The sequence below is a fragment of the Calidris pugnax genome, unplaced genomic scaffold (assembly GCF_001431845.1).
Source record: "Calidris pugnax isolate Ruff unplaced genomic scaffold, ASM143184v1 scaffold156, whole genome shotgun sequence".
NCBI lineage: Eukaryota > Metazoa > Chordata > Aves > Charadriiformes > Scolopacidae > Calidris > Calidris pugnax.
This window is the reverse complement of record NW_015090889.1, coordinates 2,972,651-2,994,442: the sequence shown is the minus strand read 5'-3', so window position 1 is coordinate 2,994,442 and position 21,792 is coordinate 2,972,651.

Genomic DNA, 21,792 nt, shown 5'->3' with positions numbered 1-21,792 from the left:
ATTGTAGTTTTAAATTAGAATATTTAGTATGACAAAAGTATTATATAGACAGATTTGGTTAAAGACAATGAATGGAAAGGTTTGCACTGAGAATTTCTTTTTTTTATTTTCTTTGGAGGGATAGAACTGTTTTAAAACTTATAAGGTTTTGCGCATACAAAGTATTTCTTCAGTTTGATATCAGACCTGAAAATTGGTTGTTTGGTTTGTATGACCATAAACTTGTCTGGTTCTTCCCCTGACTCTGGATTAGACTAATAACAATAAACTTATGACCTCCTGCTTCTCTAGATAAACTGCTCTTAGTTCTAAAAGGCAGGTCAAAATCCAGTGGGAATTAATACTGCACTCTCAATTCTTTCTTTGATTACTTTTTTTGTTCTTTTTGTTAGTTGGTTTTTTTACTTCCTTCTGAAAAAAATTGAATTTTATAAACCAAAAAAATTGTACAACTAGAAAAATAATAAAGGAAGCTTTCTTTAGAAATGATATCTTATCATAGTATTCTAGTATCCTGCAATCTTCCACTCACCTATTCATTATTTCTTTGGTTTACTGAAATGGAGGTTTACAGTGCTTCCCTGACACTTCATTGTGCTAACTGCTTCCCCCATAGAACCAAAATATCTCTGCACTTCACTACTTGCTCTTATGGAAAAACAATAAGTCTTTCAAACTAGTATTTCTTTGCTTATTGTCAGAAGACTTCAATAGTCATTTGGCAGAAGATTGTCTGATTGTTGTATTTGGCTACGCACCTTTCTTTCTCTTTTTTCAGCCTGTTCCTACTTTAGAGTCAGCTGCTTTGGACTGACTCATTTGTGAAATGCATGGTGTGTGTGCCAAAGCTTATCATGTTCATTGAGTTGCTATGTTCCCCCTAGCATTGCTGCCTCAATAAAATCAATATTGTTTTTCTGGACTCTTGTGGCCAGTAGAATTCTGTTGGCAAATGTAGATATCTAATTTTCATGGCTGTTGATAGGGGCCTTAACACAAAACCTAAATACTTAGATTCAGCTATTTTGCAGAGGATATGTTTCGTGAGTCCCAAAGTTTAATTGGGTGGTTGGGGTTTTTTTGAATCAATATATTATGATGGCTATCATTTCCAAAAGGAGTTTAAGGATAGTTAAAATTTGATGCATACATTAAGAGCATGTAGTGAGCCAATATTGAGATGTGTACATGACTAGAATTATAGAATCAGCTAAAAAGATCCTGTTTCCCTTTGCTTTCCATTTATGGCCTAAATACATGAGATGTGGATACATGTGTTTTAGGCTTTTAGCATTCAGTTACACAACACGCAAGTTCTTAGAGACTAATAACAAGTAATTCTGTTAGATAAGAGTTCATCTGTTAGAAATGCTAGAATAAAAAAAATTCTGGCTGTTAACAGTCCATCAATGGACGATTGTGAGAGATAGTTGGGGGAAATGTATATCTTAGTATCTGTAAATCATTGGGTTTTGATAGATAAAAAGAAATTAAAGCTGTTGCATTAAATGCTGGTGAGAGTCCAACTGGTATAACGTACAGTTCTGACAACTCATATTTTAGAAAGATGAATTCAAAATGGAAGAAGGGCAAGACAGATAAGAAATATGGTGAATAATATTTATTCTAGAAACTGGAAGATGATTTCAAGCTCTCTGAACCTGGAGAGGAGCAGAAAGGAAAAAGGAAAGGGAAGAGGAAAGGAAAAGGGAAAGAGAAGGGGAAAGGGAAAGGGAGGGAAAAGGGAAGGGGGAAGGGGAAAGAAAAGGGAAATGCGAAGGGGAGGGGGAAGGGAAAAGTGAAAGGGAACAACGAGTCTAGGTGTTTACTAAAGTAAGATGCTGACTTTTTTCTTCTAGAGACTAATTAGGAAACTGTCAAATATTCCTGTTTTTTCTTCTCATGCTACTTCATTGCATTTAAATTCAAAGTAGCGTAAACATATCATGGATACAATCTCATTAAATGACATTTTGTTCTTCTTATACTGAGACCTAGATAAAACCTTGAAGTACAGTTGCATTCATTAATAATAAATCAGTTAGTCGAGGTAGCAATGGTCTAACAGATGGTGATGTGAGCAGGGGTGTGAATGGAAAGTCAGATACTCTTTGAGAAAACAGTTTCAAAATGTCAAAAGTACAAACCAGCTACAATAGTGGCAAAGTTCTAGCCTGATAACAGCATTGAATAGAATTTACTACAAATTTGGAAGTGTCAGCTAGATAAAAGAACAGTCTTAGACTTACTTGATGCTATTGGGCAAGCTATTTAGGGAATTTTCCAACATTAGCAGACTTATTAAAAAGCAATTATTTGGTAAACCCAGGATACTTCTCAGAAGTATACTGAGTCAGTTATTGAATAGCAGATTATTAACCTATCCATACTTTTTATCCTGGCTCCGTGGCATTTTTGCATGCAAAGACTTGCACCCACAGACTAGGCAGGCTGAAATCTCTGGGAGCCTTTGAACATCTGACTGTGCCTAGGAGCCAAGGACTGTAGTGGGAATTCCCTGCCTCCTCAAAGCCCTGCATCTTCCAGGTTTTGGATCCTGAGACTACAGTGGGCTATGTGGAAGTCCTGAATGACCTGGATCTTTCTTGCAGAACCAGAAGACTTGGGTTCCTCAGACAGAGCTTCCTTACTAGGTTATTTCCCTGGACTCTGTAAAACACAAAAAAAGAAAATTTTCTGCAAAATTGGATCAAATAAATCCCTTGCATACTAAAAAACCCACATTTCATCTAATTCTGTCTCTAGGAAGACTATTTTAACGGATGAGTTATCCCATTGCTAGATGAAATTAAATTTCTGTTTTTCTAGTGAGCTGTTACAGATCGCAGATAGGGAGAGTAGTGTTCTGTTTAACAACGAGAGCTAATAACCCTGAGAAACTTTCTAACATAATTATTCTAACAAAATGTGAAATGTATATGCCAACAACATAGTTTAATTGGGCAAAACCAGCCCATTTAAACAATTCTGTAATTAAACTAAGGGCAGTGATAGTCCAGGTTAAAAATTATAGATCACTAGGGCAAGATGCCCCAGTCAGAGCATATGGTTTACCCATAACCAGCATTATTTAATAAGGAATTAAAAACTGCATTGAATCTAAACTTGAAAAAAAAATTCTATATTTTCAGGCATTGGGCTGGGCTCCAAGTGCAATTTTAGAAAGTCTAAAAGTAATTATATGCTTTGGAAATGTTGTTCTCATCTACATAGTGTGTCTTGCTCTGAATTCTGTGCTGAAAAATAGCCAGCCAACAGTCAGGAGGTAAAAAAATGAACTCTTAAAGGATGTGAGATCACTCTCTTTATGAAACCTCCACATGGACAAATAAAAATAATGCTCACTTTGCAACAACCGGAATGGTGCAAGATGCAAATATCAGAATGACTATTGATATGTCATTCTGACATACCAAGCAAGAGAGCATAGTTCTTTCCAGCATTGAAAAGGACATTTTCAAGTCATGGTCCCAGTAACCACTTCCATTACAGCCTAAATCCGTTTTGCATGAGCCAAGCCAAGTAACTTGGAAGAGTGCTGTTTCTACCTAAATCAAAAGAAGTACTCCTTTGTCCTACATACATGGGTGTACTAACCAGTGTGCTCCTACTTAGTCCAATGTGTGGACCTTCACTTCCTGCAGATGCCTTTGAGAGCAACATATTCCCTGGATGCTCAGTGCACTAAGCACTAAGCACTAAGCTATTGGAACACACTCAAAGCACACAGCTTAGCTGGAATGTTAGAAGGAAATATCTGGTTACCTGGATACCTTCATACCCTCCAATAATATAGGCAGAGTCTCTATCTAAAAAGTATCCAAAAAGAAGAAGGCCGGAAAAAGCCAACCTGCATGTAGGAAGGGCAGATGGTGCTTGAACAACCTGACTGCTCTTTCCAGTGATTTAGCTGACTCTATCAATAGGAGGAGAGCAACAGATATTTTTTACCTTCATTTTAGCCAGGCTTTCAGTATGGTCTCTCATAACATCCTCATAGCCAAGTTGGGAGGTACAGCCTGAATGAGTGGACAACTAGGAGGGTTAAAATCTGGCTAGATTGCCACACCCAAAGGATAGTGCCAACAGTTAGAAGGCCCATTACTAGTGGTATTCCACAGGGGGTGATCCTGAAACCAATGTTATTTGATATCTTTAACAAGTCATGTGATGGGATGTAGTTCCTTGCCAAGTTCACAAATGAGACTAAGCTGTGGGGAGCTGTTGATAAACTGGAGAGCAGTGCTGCTTGAAGGGACCCAATAAGGTCAAAGGGACTTCAATAATCTGAAGAAATGGGCAGGCAGAAATCTCACAAAATTCAATAAAAACACATGCAGAGTCATGCCTGTGGGATGGGTGAACTCAGTGCTCCAGAATGACTGCTGAAAAGGGACTTTGAAGAAAAAGTTGTGACGGTCCTAGTGGACAAGTTGAATATGGGTTAGCAATGTGTCCTTGAAGTAATGAAGGCTAACTGAATATTGGGCTGCATTGGCAAAGCATAGGAAGCAGGAGTATTTTCCTCTATTTATTATTCATAAACCCTGAACTGGACTATTATGCTGAGCTTCAGGTCTTCCACTAAAAACAAGATATTGACAAACAATAAGATGTCCACCAAGATGGCTGGGGAACTGGAGCACAAGAGTTACTAGAAGACGCTGAGACAACTGGATTTGTTAAGTCATAAGAAAAGAAAATTAATGGGGTGATCTTCTCACTATCTTCAACTACTGGATCAGAGGTCGTAGAGCCAGACTTGCCAAGAGGCAGCAGAACACAACAACAGGATGAAAGGCAGCAGGCTCAAGTTACAGCAAGGGAATTTCTAGTCATATACTAGGAAAATAATAAAAATTATCTACTGTAGCAGATTCCAGATGTGGAAAATATGACTGGGAAGATTTTGAGCAACATGCAATACCTTTGAATTATTTTTCTTTTAGCAGAAGGTCGGACTGAATGACCTCCAGAAGCACCTTCCAACTTATGTTTTCTGTGATTTTGCACTGCAGGACCCTCAAACCACACTCCTGGTGTTGCAGCCAGTAGCTGCCTGGATGGATCAAAATTTTGATAGTGTCAGCATTTCCACTCTCCATTCACCATCTCAATCTCACTTCAACACTGCAGCTGCAACCACCTGCTCCTACCAGCCGAGCTCTTGTTCTCATATACAGACAGGACCATAAATGATGTTATTTCATCCTTTGACATGTCTCATATACAGCTGAAGCCATCACCTGCCCAGAGTTATTGTCCTTCTCTTCCACTTAGTAGAGTATAGCCATTTCTGAATAGACACTTGTACAACTATTTGAACTTCCAGGCTTAAAATAAAAAGCCCTGAAAATAGAAGTCCTCAGTCCAAGGGAAACCATACCTTTAATTTCAGCTGTAGTTTACTTCCTCTCTTCTCTTAGCCCTAATTAATTTTTCTAGCCTTCTCCCTTTCCTTAAGTGTTTTTATTAAAGATGTAGCTGGCATTTGATTTTGAAAATGAAAACTTGTTATCTGTATTAAGTACGTAGAAATAAATTATTCTGAAATATAGCAAAAATGTAAACTGAGCTGATTATAATGTGATTTGTCACTGTGGGTTTTACAGCAGTTTATAAAAGCAATCTGTGAAGTAAGGCAGTAAGTCCCCCATTTCAAGTGTAGGAGGAGTTTATTAGGCTGGCCTTGAAGCAGTGGTAAAAGCAAAGATTGTAAAATCAAAATCTTTTCAGTTTATTTGCTATAACATAACTTTTGAACTTATTCTTTGGCACATAGAGAAAACTATTATTAATAAAAAATTGTTCTCAGCTTTTTTTTCTCTCTATTACATAAAATTCTGAAGTCTGCAATCATCACAAATCTGGGATTATACCTATGTGGGATTATCCAACAGGCTAAATGGGTATGGAAATTAATTTTGCTGTTAGATTCTTGTGTGTCATTTGCAATAATGATGCTAAGAAGACCACGTAAATTGCTTAACATCATTATGAAAATGGAAATTAAACTTGCTTTTTACTGAACAGTTGCTCCTGTTTAAAGATTGACAATTTTTAGTCTGATCCTTTAAGCACAGCAGGAATACTGTACATGTAAGTGAATTTTTAGTGAGTTGGCTCGTTTTCAGACTTTTAGACACTAAAACATCTGATTCTATTACAGCAATTAATCTTTGGGATATCCTTATTCATTCTAATTCTCTTGATTATATAGAATCATAGAATCATAGACTTGTCTAGTTTGGAAGGGGCCTTTAAGATCATCTAGTCCAACCATCAACCTAACTCTGATGAAAAAAAAGCAAAAACCAACAAACAAAAAACCAAAAGTTATTAAACCATGTCTCTAAGCACTATGTCAACCCATCTTTTAAATACCTCCAGGGATGGTGCCTCAACTATCTCCCTGGCCAGGCCATTCCAATGCTTAATAGACTTTTCATTGTAAAAATTTTTCCTAATATCCAATCTGAACCTCCCCTGGCGCAACTTGAGGCCATTTCTTCTTGTCCTATCACCTGTGACTTGGGAGAAGAGACTGATCCTCGCCTCTCCAACCTCTTTTCAGGTAGTTGTAGAGAGAGATAAGGTCTCTCCTCAACCTCCTTTTCTCTAGGCTGAACAACCCCAACTCCCTCAGCCTCTCCTCATAACAAGTCTTATCATTAATAAGTCTTATTATTATGGAGAATAATCTCCAGACCCCTCACCAGCTTCACTGCCCTTCTCTGGACACACGCCAGCACCTCTGTGTCTTTTTTGGGGTATGGGACCCAAAACTGGACACAGGGCCACACTACAAAGTGGGGACTTACCAGTGCTGAGTTCAGGGGGACAATCACCTCCCGAGTCCTGCTCTGTTCCTGATACAGTCCAGGCTGCTGTTGGACTTCTTGGCCACCTGGTCACACTGCTGGCTCATGTTCAGCTGACAGTCTGCCTACGCCACCAGGTCCTTTTTGGCCAGGCAGCTCTCCAGCCACTCTTCCAAGAGCTTTAACGCTGCATGAGGAAAATATATAAATGAAATCATATACATATATAAATTTATTCATTGTAAAATGAACATTTTGCAGGTACTGTCTAAAATAATTGTTCCCTTTGCATTTCTTCACATTGTGAAGATTTTAAAGTTTGCAGTTAATGGAAAACATCGTCAAGATATTAGCAGAAAAGCAATAAACCAGTGTAATCCATCTTGAGAAAAAAAGCCTAAAGTTTTTCTGTGATCCTTTACAAGTGCTGCTAGCTGTTTTCTAACTGCTCAGATAATATGAAAAAAATTGGAAAAATTCACAGTAAGAACTAAAGGTACTAATCACGTCCCCTTTCACATGAAAAGATCTAACAGATACCAATAACCAGTGATTCCAATATTTGTGTCCAACATCTGCTTTTTATGTTTGTGCTGAGATTTCTACACATGATTTAATGTGTGAATTTATTTCTGAAATTAATCAGAAAACTTTATATTCTTGACAACTTGAGTACGCAAGTCTATTGACTGAGGAACAAGGATTGCTCCATTAGTAATATAATAAGGCAACAGTGAAAGATATAGATTTTGCATTGTAGATCACCATGTTTCATGTAATTTTCATCATCAGTTTCAACTGTTTCACTATTTTTTTATGGCAAAGAAAATATTTTAACTGACTCTCTGCTCTGCTACACAGAAATGGCTGCCCCTGCCTTTCAAGAACAGCAGACACCACTATTTTGCCTTAGACATAGCAAATATGGATGCAAATTAAAGGGAAGCTATTAGTAAGAATTTTATCACCTCAAGCAACTAAAAACAGTTGGGTAAAAATAAATCTATAAGCCTATAAACTCAGGCGCATGATAACCATTATGTTCACAGACCATATTTCCCAAAGATTTTGCAATAGCTAACTGGATGACCTTGAGTGCTAATACTGCCATTCTGTGTTATACAACAGATTTCAGACTTATTGCATCTTTTTCCTGATATTTAGCGTATACTTCATTGGCCACTACCTTCTGCATATGTCAGGTGTTGTCTGCTCTCTACTTGATTCCATGACATGTAATTCATGAATAGGTCATGACTTGAAGTGGTAATATTTTTTCAGCCAAAGATTTTATGAATGTATTTGTTCATCTATCAGTAAATGAGCTCTCATAAAATTTAAATCTGTAGATAGAAAATATCATTCTAATAGAAATATTACTTTTTCATGGCAAATTGGCTTTCAAAGATGTTAGGTAATTACACCTAAAAGCCTACTGTAGCTACATATATGCCAAAACTAATTTTAATAGGAATGAATAATGAATTTATGTACTCTAGCTTTTATCACTCTCTCTAAAGAAAAAAAAAGAAAACTGTTCACAAAATTGATAGTATTTAATCTGTAACATTATATGCTGTATTGTTTATTATAGTCTCGAGTGGAGTGGTATACATCTGAAAGTATCACATTATGTGTTTGAATGCACATACTAATTCAAACATGGAAGACATGTACAGTGCTGAACCAATGGCAATGTATTTAAGATTTGCACTTTTCAAGTTCACCAAGATTTTTTCTTTAATGGAGAGAAAAAAGAACCAGCATAAAACAAGCCACTTAAATAAAATCTTTATTTTTCCAGTCAACAGAAATAAAACAGCATTTAAAAGAAAAAAAAAAAAGATATTATTGTCTTCAAATTACATCAGGATCTTCCCTGTAGGCACACTCACCCTTCCCAGAATGTTTTAAAGATGGCAAGGAAAAAAATTATTAAAAAAAAATAAGAAAAATCTATGCCAACCAGTTATCAACCATCTTGACAGATGATCAACTCTCTAGAGAGGTTGTTTTGTTGTTTTTTTCTGGGTTAGCTATTTTTTCATGATTAATCTTTCTTCGAGATTGCTTGCTACAGTAATCATATTGTCCATATGGCATTAAAGTACTTTATAGAGTACTAAGATTCTTATTTGACCATGATTCATATTTCTCATAAAATAAATCTGCCATAATTTTTGTTGACAAATACATTTGTGTTTCATAAAATGACTAAAGTAAACCTATTTTTCCTCATATCTGGAAATATAAAAGATAATGAACAAATCCTGGAAAGTAATCCTATGTCAAATACACTTCCTCTCTGTGTAGATGATGAGCTGAAAGATAAAAACTGCAATCAAACACAATTCTTCCAGCACCTACTGTTGTTAACACGTTGGGGCTTTTTCTCCTACATTACAGTAACTATATCCAGATGCCAGAAAAAGTCCTTAATCAGTCTGAACTGAAATTTCAAGTGTATACTCATGAGTGGCTAGTATATTTTTTAAAGTATAGCTCACAGAAAAGAACAACATACCCCTAATATTATAATGCCTAATGTTAATGTTTTGACTTTCTAGAATATATTTTTATTTTAACTTTTAGATAAAAAGTGCTAGGACAAATAAGAATAGCTTACATTATTGATTATATAGTGGTTGTAGTTCTTCTTGTTGGATCATATATTTTTTAGCAGAATAAGTAAAAGAAATAATAGTAAAGGAGAAAAAAAAAAAGTAAAAGAATATTATCTTACTTGATAAAACACAAAAATCCATGAGACAATGGTACACAATTATGTTTTTCTGCCACATATAAAGCAATAGTAACAGAGAAACTATAATGCCTGAAGAAAGCAATCTTGTCCATATTCTTTTTTTGCCTAGATGTTTAGCTCTAGGAATGGGTGAAGAAAAAAGGAAAAAAATTAAGAGATATTTGAGTACATTCCAGGAAAAAATAGTCTTCTCTTTAGCAGAGGGAAATATAAAAGGGAAAAAGAATAAACAACATGCAAACTGTTTTAAAGAAAAAGAGTATTAAAAATGCCAATCTCAGGGTTGCCTTTCTGTCTTTATCTATTTTATATTTAGTAATGTCTAAAGTCTCCTGGGAGAGAGTGCACCTGGCAGTTCAGGTGAACATTTTTGAAAGAATAAAAGAAGATGAAACACCCAATGCTTGTCTCAAGCTCAGTACTTATAATGACACTCCTCAAAATAGCATACACAGCACGTAAACATAATAACCTTTAATTAAAAATATATGTATACTCAGAAATATATTCTAAAACAGAACCACTGACCACAACATCTGGAGTTAATGCACTCCCTGGTCACTACATCACATTGTTTTAAAGTCCACTAATCCTCCTGGAGGTGTCTGCTGCTTCATACACCTTCTACTGTGTCCTATTGCAACTACTTTGTGTATGATGCATTACAATACTGTAATTCAACTACCCTGACATTTGCTGGAAAGACAACACATCCAGGCATGCACAAGGAGATGTCTGCAGAGCATTAATGATAACTTCTTAACACCAGTGGTGGATGAACCAACAAGGAGAGGTGCTCTTCTGGACCTTTTAGTAACAAACAAAGAAGGTCTGGTTGGGGATGTGAAGGTAGCCTTGGCTGCAGTCACCGTGAGATAGTGGAGTTCAGGCTCCTGTGTGGAAGAGGTAGGATAAAAAGCAGACTTACAACACTGGAGTTCAGGGAAGCTGACTTTGGCCTCTTCAAGGACCTACTTCCAGTAGTCCCATGGGCTAAGGCTCTAGCAGGAAGTGGGGTGCAAGAGAGCTGGCTAATGTTTAAGTACCAGTTCTTCCAAGCTCAAGATCAGTGCATCCCTAGGAGCAAGAAGTCAGGAAAAAGAAGCAGGAAAACTGCATGGATGAGCAGGGAGCTTCTGGAAAAACTCAAATGGAGGAAGGAAGTTTACAGAATGTGGAAAAAGCTACTTGGGAGAAGTATAGGAGTGCTGTAAGAGTATGCAGGGATGCAATGAGGAAGGTTAGGGCCTGCTTGAAATTAGACCTGGTGAGGGATGTCAAGGACATAAAAAAGGCTTCTTTAAGTACACCGGCAGTAAAAAGAAGACTAGGGGAAATGTGGGCCTGCTGCTGAATGAGGTGGGCGCCCTGGTGACAGAGGATGTAGAGAAGGTAGAGTCACTGAATGCCTTCTTTATTTCAGTGTTTACTGCTAAGGCCAGCCCTCAAGAATCCCAGATCCTGGAGGTAGGAGAAAGTGCCTCGAGTAAGGAAGACTCTGCTTCAATCATGGAGGATCTGGTTAGATTTCATTTAAGTAAATATGACAGCTACAAATCCATGGACCCTGATGGGAGGCACCAACAAGTGCTGAGGGAACTGGTGGATGTTATTGTGAAAGCTGCCCTCCATCATATTTGAAAAGTCATGGAGAATAGGAGAGGTGCCAGAGGACTGGAGGAAAGCTAATGTCACTCCAGTCTTCAAAGAGAGCAAGAAGAAGGATCCAAGAAACTACAGGCAGGTCAGCCTCTCCTCCCTCCTTGGAAAGGTTATGGAACAGCTCATTCTGGATGTCATCTCCAAATATGTAGAAGAAAAAAGCTCATAGGAAGTGGTCAGTATGGATTCACCAAGGGGAAGTCATGCTTGACCAATCTGAGAGCCTTCTATGATAGGAAGACTAGCTGGGTGGATGATAAGAGAGCAGTGGATGTTGTCTACCTTGACCTCAGCAGGGATTTTGACTCTGTTTCCCATAACATCCTCATGGGTAAGTTTAGGAATTGTGGGTTAGATGAGAGGACAATGAAGTGGCTTGAGAACTGGCTGAGTAGCATAGCTCAGAGGGTTGTGATCAGCAGTGCAGAATCCATTTAGAAGCCTGTAACTAGTGGTGCTCCCTAGGGGTCAGTACTGGGTCCAGTCTTGTTCAATATATTCATCAACAACCTGGATGAGGGGACACAGTGTACCTTCAGCAAGTTTCCTGATGATTCAAAACTGGGAGGAGTGACTGACACACCAGAGGGCTGTGCTGCCATTCAATGAGACCCAGACAGGCTAGAAAGGTGGGTGGTAAGGAACCTGATGAACTTCAACAAGGACAAGGGTAGGGTCCTGCACTTAGGGAGGAATAATCCCATACACCATTACGGGTTAGGGGCTGACCTGCTGGAAAGCAGCTCTGTAGAGAGAGACCTTGGAGTACTGGGGTACGAGTTGACCATGAGCCAGCAATGTGCCCTTGTGGCCAAGAAGGCCAATGGTCTCCTTGGGGGGCATTAAAAAGAGTGTGGAGAGCAGGTCAAGGGAGGTCATCCTCCCCCTCTACTCTGCCCTGGTGAGGCTACATCTGGAGTACTGTGTCCAGTTCTGGGTCTTCCAGTTCAAGAAGGACAGGGAACTGCTGAAAAGAGCTCAGTGCAAGGCTATGAAGATGATCAAGGGAATGCAGCACGTCCCTTATGAGGAAAAGTTGAGACACCTGGGTCTGTTTAGCCTGGAGAAGAGAAGACTGAGAGGGGACCTCAACAATGCTTATAATTACCTAAAGGGCAGGTGTCAAAAAGATGGGGACAGGCTCTTCTCAGTGGTGCTTGGTGACAGGATAAGGGGCAACAGACACAAGCTGGAACAGAGGAAGTTCCATCTGAGTATATGGGAAAATTTCTTTACTTAGAGGGTGACAGAGAACTGGAATAGGCTGCCCAGAGAGGTGGTGGAATCTCCTTCTCTGGAGACATTCAAAACCCTCCTGGATGTGTTCCTGTCCAACCTGCTCTGGGTGAACCTCTTTGGCAGGGCAGTTGGACAGGGTGATCTCCAAAGATCCCTTCCAACCACTACAATTTTTTGATTCTGTGATTCTGTATGCATTTCATGGACACCATTTTTCCTACTACTAGTAGTAACAGTGTAACAGTATGCCTGTTGTAAAGCAATCTATTAAAGGGACAGTATTAGCCTGTATCTGTGCCAGGATGACTATGACATCCTCAGTTACTGTGATGGATCACAGAAGCAACAGCAACTCAAACTGGTGAAGGCAATTAAGATGTGTCTGAGAGCCATATCAGCAAAGTCATTAGTATGCATGTCTCTCCCGTCAGTGGGTGTTTTTCCCCACCCACCACTTATAATGAGGGTAAAAGGATACAGATCTCTCAGGCAGTGTCAGTACTCAGTCTCCCTTTGGGTGCTGAGACTACTGAAAAATCTGCAAAAGGGGGTGTGCAGCAGAGTTTTTTCTCTTCTTCTTCAATTACTAGCATAGTTAATGTTTATTATGGCTGCTACCATATGGCTCTTCTGAACTAGCCCAAACCATTTTTCCATCTATTCCGCATAGATCAGGCTAGATGTCCTGCTACTCACGTTGTTCTTTTCCAGATCTCTTCAAATGGTCTGCACATTTCTTAATCTGGACTGAAAGCTAGAGGTTTCAGTAGTTGGGTGAAATATTTTTTTTCTTCTTTTTCCTAGAATCTTTATTTTGCTTATCTTCTTTATATTTAACAGTGACTTTCATCCATACTGCCTTCTGCTACTTAACTCTCCATCATTTCTTCCCTATTGATTGACAGTAATTACAGATGGTAATACTCCCTTTGCTGTAATTTTTTCTACTTTCTGCTTTATAAAAAGAGAGACAATATGCCACCAATCCTTTCCAAGACTTGTGGGACTAAAGTATTTTGCTGTATTATTTTCTCAGCTAACCTTTAGATTGCTAAGGTTTCCCACATTTGCTATAGGTGATCCCATTATAATATTTGAAGTTTTAAAAACACCTTTCTCCTCCTTTCCCACCTCACTCTTTAACTGAAAAGGTCTAAAATCACTCAAAGTGACTAAAAAGAAGTCTTGCTTTAATGTAATAGCTGTTTAAAGACATTCTTGCATTTAAAAATTATTAGGACTCACAACTAGATTAAAAATAAAACAAAAAATACTTGCATAGCAACTACAAAATTCTAACATATGGAAAGAGTACCACTGGTCAACATATCTCAAGGTTTGTCTAATAAAGGTTAGATGTAATGTTTGATTTTGAAATAAAATAATTGGTTGTATAGGGAAAATATTTAACAAACTATAAGTTCCAATTTTGTTTTATTTTTTTCCAGTGATTGAACCTTTATTTTGCATCCCATCTGCACAAACATCAGACAAATCTCTGATTATATTTTTTTTAATTATTGTTAAAGAGAAAATTAATTGTCATGAATACCAGAGACACAGAGATTAGTGCACATAAAATCACTACTCTTATACAAACAGTATTTACTTTTAAGCAGGATATAATTTTTCAGGGTTTTCAAAAACTGAGATAAGTGGTGAAGGGAATTCATGCTAGTCACAAAACAAAAGAAAATAACATGGGTCTTGAAACGTGGACGTCTGTTTGCTCTTTGTACTAGGCTGGGATCTTTGACTCATTCCATATAAGCTTCTAGTTATCAAAAGACATCTCGTACATCTAGCCTTCAAAATCAGGTAACTTAAAGGTAAAGCTCTCTGTATTTCAAACCCAGTCCACTTAGCCAGCATGCAGTTCCAGAAGGTTCATTTTAAAATGTCATATTCAGAAGACACCTCTCTGCTTTAATTCACATTCCACAAATTCACAAAGCTTTTAAATCTTTTCCCCAAAAATCCATCAAATATGAAAAATTTCACTAAATATTTGATACATTTCCACCAGTGTTACTTCCTAGGTCAGATTTGGTTCCAGTTTAACCCATGCAAATCCAGAATAGTGTCACTAAATCGAGCAAGAACAGATGCATCTCCTCCACCTGTGTCTCTGATTCATTCACTGGTGAATTCCTGTGTTGTTAATCTCTGCATGTTTGTGTCTTTCCTGCCTGTGTAAATCCCTTCATCATTCTGCCTTTCTTTTGTTGGTGTTCCTTAAAGTACTCAATATGCTCCTTAAGCAAAACCCTGCCTCGAGGTAGTATTCCATGTGTGTGCACTTACTGCTTTTAACCTAATGCAAATGAAGGTAACTTCAAGCATTTGGTGTTGGAACCATGAATGATATGTTCCTTTTGGCATTCATTTAATTCAAGCAGGCATCAATGAATTTCAGAAAGTCTTTCTTTGGTCAGCCAGTTTGGGAAGACGGAAGAGCAATATTTTCCCTTCACTCAGCCTGCCAATCTACCTTCTTTCTACTACAAGTAAATGTTCTTTAAAACAAATACTTTAAAATAAATTTATGAGAAATAGTATCAAAAAAGGCATGTTCCTTAGAAATCTGGTCAAGTGTACATAGGGAACAAATAATACTTATAAGCAATCCCCCCAGATTTACAGTACACCTTTGCTTTTTTAGCAAGGAAATAGCTACATACTGATGAGGTCTTCAAGCCATGGTGGAGAAAAAGCACTAGACTGAGACAGAAAACCTCATTACATCTGACCATTCACTGGTCTGTAATCCCTAACCAAGTCTTTGTGTGAAATTTTCCCTATGTGCTAAATAGCTTCTTGTTGGTCTGTTGATATAAAAAGCCATATAAAGATATTATGCTGTACATATCTTGCTCAATTTTATCAACAGAAATTGCTTATATTTTATCTTCTTATCACTTATAAAGAAGAAAACAAATAGAAGTTCAGAATATAATTTTCATTAAAGATCATTGGTCACTTATTCTCAGAAAGATCACCCTTTCAGTTTCTTTCATTGTGCTTCTTTGAAAGCTTTCTGGATGTGTCAAAAACCACTGACAGCTTTCCCAGTAGATCTCAGAAATTCTACTTTTGCCAGTTGGAAATAAGGCATTCCAAAAATCAGACAAGCTGAGCTCTTCCCACAAATTTCTGAGATTTCTGTGTTTAATCCTGGGTAAATACATCAAATAGGAGAAGTGGAGTGGTACCTATTTATTCATTTATTTCAAAAGAGCCAGTCTTCATCAAAGACCAAGTGAACTACTGGACACCCAGTTCACATATCCAGTCAATGAACAAATCTAAGCCAAAGCTTACTGAACTTTACATGCTCTATTTTCCTCCCAAGGTCCCTCAAGGGTTGAACAACTATTCTTTACATTTCAAAGATGCTAAAGGAAATATTGTCTCTTTTCCCACAGATGGGGTTTAAAAGCAAAGTCAATAGATACACTATCATCCCCCACAGGTGACTTTTAAATTACTTGTTCTCTTTCTCACACCATGATGCAATTAAGACCTTTTTTCACCTTAGTGTTGCCCCAGTAAACAAAGATGATCATGTCAGTGAAAGCGAAAGTCACTAGTTTTATGTATCAAATCACTGCTCCTTTTGAGACTGAAATGAGAATTCCAAATTTATTTCATAGGAAAGCTGCTTTATATGAATTCTTTCTTGAAAACACTTAAAGCATTTAAAAGAATGCGTTCTTGAGCATTTTTTCTTTGAATTGCAAAGATAAAACCCACACTTGGCGACCTATTTTTAAAAAAAGAAAATCTCCCCCCAAAAAATACATAAGTTATGTTACACCTTACAGACTAAGCAAAACTTCATGTGCACAGCGCAAAACAGTTTTTCTGTCCACCAGGTCAGCATCTACACTGGTACAGATGGTGAGGAATCCCATTATCTTCGACCCTTGAAAACGAAGTTGCCTACAGCCTCCAAAAGAGTGATGGGGTAGTATCGTGTGACATACGTTAGGGTGAAAATGTGGCAAGAGACATCTTCTGGCTGGGATGGGAATGCTCTCCCTGCCAGCTTTGGTGCATGTAGCAGTGCCTGGCATGCTCAGCGCAAGCTGCCAGCTAACTGCCTGTGCTTCTGTAGGGGTCTGTACAGGAGCCCAACATATTTGACCTACAAGCAACCAAATTCAGAGGAATTGAGGAGGTACTGCAGATTTCTCCTCAAGTGAACCCAAAGGACTAAGACTACAGCTCTTCCACAGACATCCCATCTCCTGCGGGTTTCTCTGTGGTAGTGTCATCAACATGATGGAGCTGCAGTCATTATAAACAGATGAGCGGTTTAGCAAATGAAGTTGGAGAGACAGAGTTATTTTATTTTGACATTGGAATATTTAGAAATGAGAGAATGGGACATAAGTGGGTAAATTCTGATGTGTCCAGAGGGAACAGATTTTCACCCTGTGTTATAAGTTTGGAAGAGAGACAGATTTTGAAAAATTGGCAGCTATCTTATAAAACTGCTTTAAAAAAACACAGAGAAATTAAATTTTCAGTTCATATGTTCTGTAAGTTTCCTGTATCTTTGAGAAGAAAAAAAGTTGTTCCAGTTTTGTACACAAGGAATTTGTGGGGCTTTAGTCATTTTGCTAAAAATCAAAAAAATTTGGTTTGATAGATCTCCATAACGAAAAAAATCAACAATATAACATCATAGAATCTGAAAATCTCTTGTTTGTTAGCACACCATGTACATTGTTACCACACCAAATGCAGTGTTCTTGAAAATAAGCTGGAAAACATGGAGACAAATCTTTTGTAAACTAAACAAAGAATGAATTCAGTCTCTGACTCTAAGAAAAAATTAAACTTGCACATGTATTTGAAAGTTTAAATACATGAAACTCAAGCTGTTCCTATTCCAGCTTCTGGCTAATGTTCTAAAATACCCATTTTAGTGACATTTCAAACCGTAAAACATATTTGTGTGGGAAATGGATGACTAATAATGTGTTTACAAATGACTTGTAAATTTTTCTGTTGAACTTCAAATTCTAATTAGCATTGAATGCACTTCAAAAAATCTCCTACTGAAAATAGTCCTAATATGAACATTTCTTTTCCTAAGCTAACTCAAATGAAAAGACCCAGTAGAAGAGCATGCATTTCAAGTTTCTGATGAAACACAACTGACAGGCTAAAGAAATCACAACAATAAGCAGAATACAATTATAACTACTAACTTGTGTTTAAAAAGCATTCTCTCACATCTCATTGCTTTCTTGACTGCAATGCAACATTTATTTTTTTTAATTAGATAATCTAACTTCCATAAAAAGTGTAAATTGGTTGTGTGTAACCTAAATGACCCAACAATGTTTAAACTATGTTATCTTCTGCAGATGCAGAAATGCAGAGCTGTAGCTACAAATACAGCCAACAGAGGACATATGATGAAGCTCAAGCATATTACTTTCAAGTCACATCCTTTTTTAATCTCCTCATATCACCACACTAACCCACAGTATATGACTTTCACTTATTTATACCCCTGGACTAATATATCATATATGCCTATCCCACATCATCGGCTCTACAGATTTTGACCTGGTCTGGACTAGTAGGAGAAATAGTGGAGTTGTGGATCCACTGGTTTGATCAGTGAATACTAGAAGTATCTTTTGTACTCATGAAATATTTAATTTAAATAAACTGATATTCTTTACCTGTTAATTGTTCACCAGATATGATTTTGTAGCTGCTACATTACTTCTGTGTGAGGCATTTACTGCTGCATCTGTTGAGGTACCTGCTAAGCTGTATTCCTACAAATTTATAAATGTTAAACAGAAGCTTTCAGTGTTACCCCCGCTGCCATGACCACAGCACAGAAATGATTGCCCATGCTCTCTGCCTGCATGCCCATCTATCTACTGCACAGCAGGGAACCCCAAGCCCCACTACATGTCTTGGGGCAGTGCTGGCCCTAGGGCCTGCTCTTCCTCCCTTCCTCAGACAAGGCAGCCCATTTAGCAATACCTACTCCTAGAGGAGGGGAGAAAGCACAGAAATGTCTCTGGCCAAGTGGTGTCTTACTTTTTTTCTCTGACCTATAGGCATTTTCTAGCAGACCAGAGAGCCCTTTGGCTGCAGAAGAGCTGCTGGCCGCTCTTCCCAGGGAAGGAAGAGGCAGAGAAACAGCCAAACAGAGGCATTGCTGCTTCTTCCCTCCCCTATGTCCTCCCATGCCCCTGTCCCAATAATGAAATTTGTGTTTTCATCCATCTGGATTTGATGGCATTTTCTGCAATCTGGTCACACTTTATGTGCTGTTACATAACTGACAGGGCTTTTTTTAATTATTTTTTGAACGGGAATGATTGAACCGAGTTACTGTATCTCCATGATTACTGGACTTGTCAAATAATTTTGAGCAATTTGTTAGTAAGTAATTAATCAATTAAAATAGTCCTCTACCATAGTAGGATTACTTGGTAGCTTTTATTATATGGCATTCAGCTTTGGCCACTAGGTAAGGAAAAGACTGTGAGAGGATTAGGTGTTGTTCAAACTTTCAGAATGAGGCTAACCTTAAATTCAGATATGAGTTTGAAAAGAAACAGGAGAGCAAGCAACCATGGACAAATATGGTTTTGGCAGCAAAAAAGGACGGTGTTCTTTCTTCCAAAATAGTCCTTCATCATTTGTTGGTATGTGAACATACTCTTCACAGATCCATATATAAATAGATCATTATTTGTACACTTACAGGTGTGCTTCTATAAATCTACCTTGTTTCTCTTGCTATTATAGTAGACTCTGTTGTTCCAGTCGGTTCTTAACTTCTAGTAAAAGGCAAGCCTTCATCAGTGTGAAGTTTGTGGAAGGAATGGACCTGGTGTTAGTGTTGCAAGGCTTGTGTGTTGTGGCTGTAGACCTCATTTCCTCTCATTGAGGAGAACATCTGCTTTTTCCCACATGGTGGGAAGATGACTGTACTTGCCCTTCTCTTCCCGCTTCTAGCTGATGTAACTGCTTAATCACTTTTCCACTTTTTGCAGATGCTTTCATAGGCACCTGTCTGCTTAAGCTGGGGAAGGACTGGATGATCTTATTGAACATCTGTCAGAAGTTTCTGCTTTTGAAGAACCATGACCCCCTTGGACTAAAGGAAAGAGAGCTAAAATCCTGTGGCTAAAGGGTGTATTCTCCTACACAGGCATACAAATTAGCCATCCATTGTAGAGTTGTTTTTATAAGGAGTTACAAATCTGACTAGATCACTGATTGGGTGACAAGTGCTCTCCTTATGTAACCTACTGCTGTGATGTTCATAGCAGCAGCAATTCATTAGTGCAGCTCAGTGTGACAACTGAATTTCGATTTTTTCTTTTGAAAATACACTTAGGAGTCCCCGCTGACCGCAAGATTTCCTGAGAAATAGTACGTTCTTGTAAAACTTTCTGACATTCTTATTTCTGCCCCCTCCACCCAAATTATATTCCGCCTACTTCTATATTACAATGATCCAACTGTGCACACGGGACAGGTGGCCCACGGGTAAAATCTGGCTTTAAATTCACATGCCTAAGCACACAGTGCCATTGTATTGTGATTTTAAGAGTGCCTAACCTTGAATAATAGTAAATAGGCCAACAGTCTGTTTTAAGGACCAAGCACATCAGCAGCAGGAACTGAACGAAATAAGACAGGGAAGCACTAGTGGCAAAGGATCTTTACAACACCACTGAGCAAAAGCTGTTGTAAAGCAGATACATGTTAGAGTGATTGGCATCTCCGTGCTTTCCCCATCTCTCTCTGAAAGCTAATGAAAAAAAAGATCCTTCTCTTCTTAGATATATGAAAAAATATTTGCCATTCACCCCTTTCAGAAAAACAGCTCTACTGCTTCATTTCCTGCTTTTTCTATTGAAATGAATGCAAACACAATGGCAGCTTCCATATGACAGACTCTGTCATCCACAGCTTTCAGAGCATCAGGATAGAGATGTACTTGTGGGATCTGTTGGAGGCCATTTCTTGGCATCTGTATGATGAATAAATACTTCTGACTGAACAACAAATGCTCCTTTGCACTTCAGTTCCATCACGATTTTCAGTAAGTCTGCTATGACTCATTATAAAAATTAGTGCTCAACCAAGGTAAACTGTATCAAACAGAAGAGGCTCAATGTTTCCTCTAAACCTCATATTCCTTTAGTTAATTTAGAGAAGAGTCTGTATTTTTCATAAGAAACATACATGTACATACTTTCAAAGGGTCTCAAGCCCTGCTCTCCCTCTCTTTGCTTGTTTTAGTGGAGTTGGAGTTTAGACATCATTGACCACAGAAACAAACTTGTGGACTAATTAGAAAATGTATGTAGAGGGTGGGTGGGACATACCAGTTAAAATGCCAGCGAACGAAATGTGACAAGTATGTATTCACAACTTTGAATATGGGTATGTGTTAACAATGAAAATATTTTCCAGTGGGAAATAGGAGTAGAAACCAATAACAAAAAATTTAGAGGCAGGCCAATTTTGTAATGTTTGTGGTGTTTCTATGACAGGGAAAACATCTCTAAAACAATTACTGAATATATTGTGCAAACCCCAGGACACTAACTTGGCATATCCACTGTCCCATATTAGGCTGTGTCAGAATCAGCACTGAGCATAATAAATGATGGTATATTAAAAGAAAAAAAATTGAATACGAGGAACTATTAGGAGTTCTGGGGTGTTTTTTACTAAAAATAAAAAGCCTTGTGGACTGCAATGTCCAATTACTTCACAGTGATATGAAATTTGCATTCAATATTCAATATTTCATCACTGGTTCAAATGCTTACCAATGTGCCTGAGTATTCAAGTTTGTTTGTTGGTCCCTCCTTCTGCTGAGTATGAATTATTGCTTACATACAGAAATTACTATTTAACTGAACAACTGTTACTACATCTTCTGAATAGCAAAAAATGTTCAAGTATAATATTTGACATGTTTTGCAACAGGTGGTAATATAGTATGCAGTAGCAGAAAAATTTGAAAGAACATAAGGAATTTGATAGAAATTAGGAGGAATAGCAAGATCCATACAGTAAGTTTCAATTTTGCACAAGCATCCAGTTTTATCTGTCATTATTTTCAAGTAAATAATGAAATGCAGACTAGCTTCCAGAACTATTTTGGTTTTTGATGGCCAAAAAAGGCAACCACTGATAGTCTGTGTTTTATGAAGTTTGTTTTGGAAGTGTAGGTGTTCACCATGGTAGAATAAAAGAAAGGTGGACGTTAAATAAGATAAT